The sequence below is a fragment of the Heterodontus francisci genome, chromosome 3, assembly GCF_036365525.1.
Source record: "Heterodontus francisci isolate sHetFra1 chromosome 3, sHetFra1.hap1, whole genome shotgun sequence".
In the NCBI taxonomy this organism is placed as follows: Eukaryota; Metazoa; Chordata; class Chondrichthyes; order Heterodontiformes; family Heterodontidae; genus Heterodontus; species Heterodontus francisci.
Window position 1 is genome coordinate 31,697,617 of NC_090373.1, and position 6,000 is coordinate 31,703,616.

A 6,000-nucleotide genomic window follows, 5' to 3' on the forward strand; every position below is an offset into this window, starting at 1 on the left:
TTACTTCTTTCCAAACATTGATGTCAGTAATATTTCACAAATACATACTTTTGGTAGTACAGAACTTGAGTATTGCTGAAAATAGAGAGAGACATGTAGTCAAAGCTTTTCGTCTTGCTCTCATCAGGACAATCCACATGAATACCAATGTAAGGGAAAACAACAACTTTATACTGTATGAGAAGAGAGTGCTGATTGGTTGGCAAGTGAACTCTGATTGGTAGAGGCATTGTGATGGAGAATGCACCAGTTTACAGTGACTGATAGTTAACTGCCAAGCTTTGTTTGAAATTTAAACCAGGCAACTTGACTCTGATTAGTCAAGGCATTGCCCTGAGGAATGAACCAGCAAATGGCAGTCACTTATTTTGCTTAGCTGAAACAGGCACAATGTTTGTACATGTTCTTTCTGTCTGCAAAGAACAGGGTCCTTTGTATTAATATATGTTGCTTCCAGTACATGCAAATGCACCACACTGTGAGCCCTACTGACAATCTTAAATTGATTGTCAGCGTAATTCTTAGCAAACTGAGGATTATTTAGCAAATGTTGTCCAATCGCGGAATCACATCAATGTTGGACACTGTGTTTTGAGCTTTGCAAGCACGGGCTGGTTGGGTACAGCCTGTACCTTGCCCGTTGTAAACAGCGGAAGGGACATGTTGTTTGATACGATCCACCTGTCTTTGGGACGTACAGCCTATGTACCTAGTATCACACTAGCATTGAAATTTGTATATCACATTATTCATTTGTGTGATAGGCAGGACGTCGTTTTGGCTTGACGGCAGCATCCTGTTAGTGGCGAATGCCACACGTGTTGCTACTGCACAGTAGCAGCGTGAAACAGCTAACTTTACCTGTTGCTCAAAATTTTGGGATACATTACCCTTCCAGGGTAATCTGAGGTAGACTGGGCACTTTGCAGGGCCGAAAATGAGGTTCACAAGTTTGTGCGATATACAGCGAGAAATGATCTGATCAGGGTAGCCATTGTCACACAGGATGTCTTTGATTCGCCCTATTTCAGCATCAAGCTTGCACAGTGGGCAAATGGCTCGGGCCCTATTTACGAGGTTGCCGATAAGGCCAATGTTATAGCGCATGGAACTGCAAGAATCCCAACGCATGTATTGACCAGTGAAGGCAGGTTTGCGGTAGAGAACCCCAGTGGTAGAGAATGCTATAGTGAGACACAGTCCCACAATTGAGCGAGCATTTGTGCGAGATGAAATTGAACAGATTGGTAATAGGTTTAATCATTTATGCCGTGCCCTACACTGCTCTTGGTCTGATGTGTGCAAATTTATTTCAGTTTTTGATATGATCCGTTTATGCCGCTTATGTTGCTTGAATAGATTTTTGATCATGCAAATCCTGCTAACAGCTTTCCTTAAACATACATACCTGAACATGCATTCAGCTGCATGAGGAAACACCCCAACCCCAACCCCCACCCCCACCACCAACCACCCATGAACTAGCACTATTTAAAGGCATCAGCATGGGACGTTCAGGTGAGGTTTTTTTGACTTTCTTTTGCTGTTGCAGAATAGTGGAAGTACTAGTATTGTCTTGTTGGAGGAGTTCTGAAAAGCTGTTGTAATCAGAAGTGAGTTATGCTGGACATTTCCAGGGAGTTCAGTGGAGTTTGAAGGCCTGTCAGCAGAAAGCCTGCTATTACTCATAGGGGCTATATTGCAGTCCCTTGTGGGCTGCAGCACAACAGGGAGACGGAGCACAGGCAGCAGAGAGGGGAAGTAGTGCACAGAGGGAGGAGGAGTAGGTGGACTTCATCAGTAGGCCATACTCTCTTAGGGTATTCAGGGAGCACTACCTCCATCTCAGCCAGGAGCAGTGACTAAGGTGGCTATAATTCACGAAAAAGGTGGTCATTAAACTGCGTCACCTCCTCCAACTGAACTTGTAGCCGCTGAGCAGGGTGAGGATGATGCTGTCAGTGGCCCATAATTTCTATGCCTCAGGAACCTTCCAGGCTAGAATGGACGACATCGCCAACATCTCACAGTTTACCATCTATCACTGCATCAGGAAGGTCACAGAGGCCCTGCACACAAGGAGAGGTGACTTCATTGTCTCTCTGATGAGACAGAAGGAGGAGGAAATGAACACCTGATTTGCAGGGTAGTGGGATTCCCAATGGTGCAAGGAACCATTGACTGCATGGACATTGATCTATGGGCGCCGCATCTCAATGGGGAGGTGCACCGGAATCACAAGGGATATGACTCTCTTAATGTACAGTTGGTGAATGACCATGCACAGAGCATCATGTTGATGAATGTCCACTATCCTGGCAACAGCCACAATGCTTTTATCCTACGCTCATTAACCACGAAGAACCAGAGGGTGGCTGCTTCTTGACAAGGGCTACATGCTCTACATGCAGCGAGTGGTTAAGGTCTGGAATGCGCTGCCTGAGAACTTGGTGGAGGCAGATTCAATTAAAGCATTCAAAAGGGAATTAGACAGTTATATGAAAAGGAAGAATGTGCGGGGTTACAGGGGAAGGCAGGGGAATGGAACTGAGGGAATTGTTCTTTCGGAGAGCCAGTGCAGACACGATGGGCTGAATGGCCTCCTTCTGCACTGTAATGATTCTGTGATTCTATGTGGCTCATGACTCCCCTCTACCATCCGACCAGACATGGACAGTACACATACAATGAGAGCCATGCACCAGAAATGTTATGGAAATAACTTGATGTTCTGAAACAATGGTTCCACCGCCTGGACTGCTCGAGGGGGAGCCCTACAATACTCACCAGAACATGTCTTCAAATTCATGGTGATCTGCTGTGTGCTACATACCTGGCTGTCATGAGGGCACAGCCCTTGCCAGCAGGCCTTCAGCAAGGATCTCAGGAGGAGGAGGAGGAGGAGGAGTAAGAAAGGAGGTATAAGGACCTATTCACTCTGGATAGACTGTCATGAGTATCTAATCAGACCCCGGTTCCCCTAAAATGATTCCGACATCACCGCTGCTCCACAATTCCCCACCTTTCCATCCCTCTGCAACACCCTTCACAGCATCCTCTAGGCCAAAATCCTGAAATAAAAGGCAACCCAAAAAAAATTCCATACCAACTTTATCCAGTACTTCCAATAGTACATACAGAACTGAACTATTCACCCTTTATCTGTCTTGCAGGTACCTTTGCCTGACCTAGTACTCCTACGCAGTGTTACCCTATAGTTTGCAGCATGGCTGGTGGAGGCTGCTGACTTTCAGGAAGGATACTGCAGATGGCCTTGTAGGATGCCATTGAGCAGCTCTGGACCTTGAGGGCCCGGCTTCAGACTGCACCACCTTGGCCTGGGCGGCAGCAGTTTGCCAGGCATCAGCCAAGGCACTGGAGGACTGGCAGTGGTGAGAGCATAAATGCTGTCCTCCTGAGATAGGACGGCAGGTTTGTGCATCAGGGAGTCACACTCACTTGCCCCATGGTTGCCCCTCCGCAATCCTAGTGATCTGCTGGAGCACAGATTGCTGGACTTCTGTGAGAGCCTGTATGCCCCTTGAGCACCCTTATCTGCAGCCATGATGGCAGCAGCCTGAGCCTGCATGGCACCAAGCATCTATAGGAAAGATAGGGATAAAGGTAGAGGGGGAAGTGTAGCCTTAATGATTAAGGATGAAATCGCTTTAATGATAAGACAGAATATAACAAGACATAAGCAGGCAGTGGAGACTTTATGGGTTGAATTACAAAATAGAAACGGATTTAAGACTGTAGGGGTTGTTGTGTATAGGCCCCCTGGTAGTAGCTGTGAAGTAGTAGCATATGTAAGTGCTGCGATTAGGCAGGCATGTAGCAAAGGCAGAGTGCTTTTAATGGCGGATTTTAACTTTCATGTAGATTTGGATAAGCAGACTAGCACATAGCAAAAATGTAGTGAAGCTTTGAGTGTGTTTGGGATAGCTTTCTGCAACAATAGCTGGACTTTTACACCCCCCACCCCACCCCAAACAGGAGCAGGCTGGTGGCGGGGGTACGTAGAATTGAGTGGGAGGTGGTGGGGTGGTGAGTCCGTTCCGGCACCTTCCCGCCCCCGCTGCAATTTTATCAAGGATGACAGCGGTGAGAAATGGCCCACCCACCCCAGGCCAATCAGGGCCCTTAAGTAGCCAATTAACTGCCACTTGGGCCTTCTCCTGCCGCCAGTGGTATTTTACCAGCGGGCGCCTCAGGACCTCCTCCTTGTGGGCTGGGGGGGCCCTCCCGATTGGGCCCCCTGTGCCCCATGGAGGACCCCCCCCCCCAAAGCCCCAAATGTCCCCACTAAAATAAAGACCCCCCCCCCCACCTCACAACCAACTAGTTGTCCCCAGCGAGGCCCCAAAACTTACCTTTCTTTCGGGGCTGGCATCCCTCTGGCTGCCGATGCTGGCTGCAGTCCCAGCAGCGGCCACTGCTCCCGGTGGCTCTGCTGGGACTAAGAGATGCTGGCCCGCTGATTGGCCAGCAGCTCTTGGAGGTGGGACTTCCTGCCTCAAGGTGATAGAAGTCCTGCCCAAGTCCAATTAAGGGCCTGGGGCAGTGTAAAATCCTGGCATGGCTCCCCAAGCCCGGCGGGGGTGGGCTCGCCCTTGACTTTATGGCAGTGGGCGGGACCTCCCGCCCAACATAAAATTCCTACCAATATGCCTAAGAACCAATAAGGGGCAGGCCATATTAGATTTAATAATGATTGATGAACCAGATATAGTTAACAGCCTAATGGTGCGAGCAATTGTAATATAATTACGTTTAACATAGTTTTTGAAAGGGAGAAAAGTATTCAGAAAAGAATTTAATGTGTTCCAGTACCAGTCTATACCCTAAAGGGCAAACGTTCTACTTACCAAAAAAGACAGTCATTGACAACTAAAGAGACAATATAAAACTTAAAGAAAAAGCATACAAAAATGCAAAAAATAGCACAGATCCTGGTGAATGGAACAATACAAAAAGCAGCAAAGGGTGATAAAACCGGTAGTAAGAGCTACAAAAAAGAAGAATAAAAAGAAACTTGCAAAGGATCTCAGAATTAACACAAAAAAATTTTACAATTACATTACGGAAAAGAGGGTGGTCAGAAGCATTGTGGACCTGTTGAAAACTGATAATGGTGATGTTGTTAACAAAAATAAGGAAGTGGCAGACATGCTGAATAGTTACTTTGCATCATTATATACAGTAGAGGTAGAGGTCAGCATGCTAATAGTATTGAATCAGGGACAGGGACTCAACAAAATTAACGTATGCAAGATAACTGTAATGTAGAAATTAATGGCACTAAAGAGCACAAATCCCCAGGACAAGATGGTTTCCATCCAAGATTTTAAAAGAATTAGGTGAGAACATTGCAGATGCCCTAGCTATAATCTTCCAAAGTTGTCTTGATTTGGGAACTATTCCTTTAGATTGGAAAATTGTGCATGTCACCCCGTTATTTAAAAAAGGTGAGAGGGAAATCGGGGAATTGTAGACCACTCAGTGTAACATTCTTTCTTGTAGGCGTGCTGCACCTGGGTGAATAATCTTAAATTTGCACATTCCAGGACGTGAGACTTAAATAGACCATTAAAGGTCTTACAGAGGTTTACAGAGAACACACTGACACAAATGGGAATGCACGGGTGTCACAGCAATGTAAATACGTCTTTCAATAAATGTTCCTCACCAACATGTGTGTCCTTTTCTCTGTGTAAATAATGTGTGCCAGGATGTAGTGCCAATGTCACATCCCTTTGCACCATTGGCCCTTCAGGAGAGCTAACGTATGCAATAACATTACTGCCATGCCACCATTACTCATGAGTGTCTCCACGGATGCAGTGACATGGACATTGACACAGTCAGCTGCTGCCTCTAATGGTTTACACAGGGATGCTGCAGATGTGGACTGGTGCACAGCAGGTGAGCGAGGGTGATGTGTGGCTTGCAGAGCGTGTGTCGGTTCCTATGGAGCAGGCAGCCTTTGACTGATAAGCC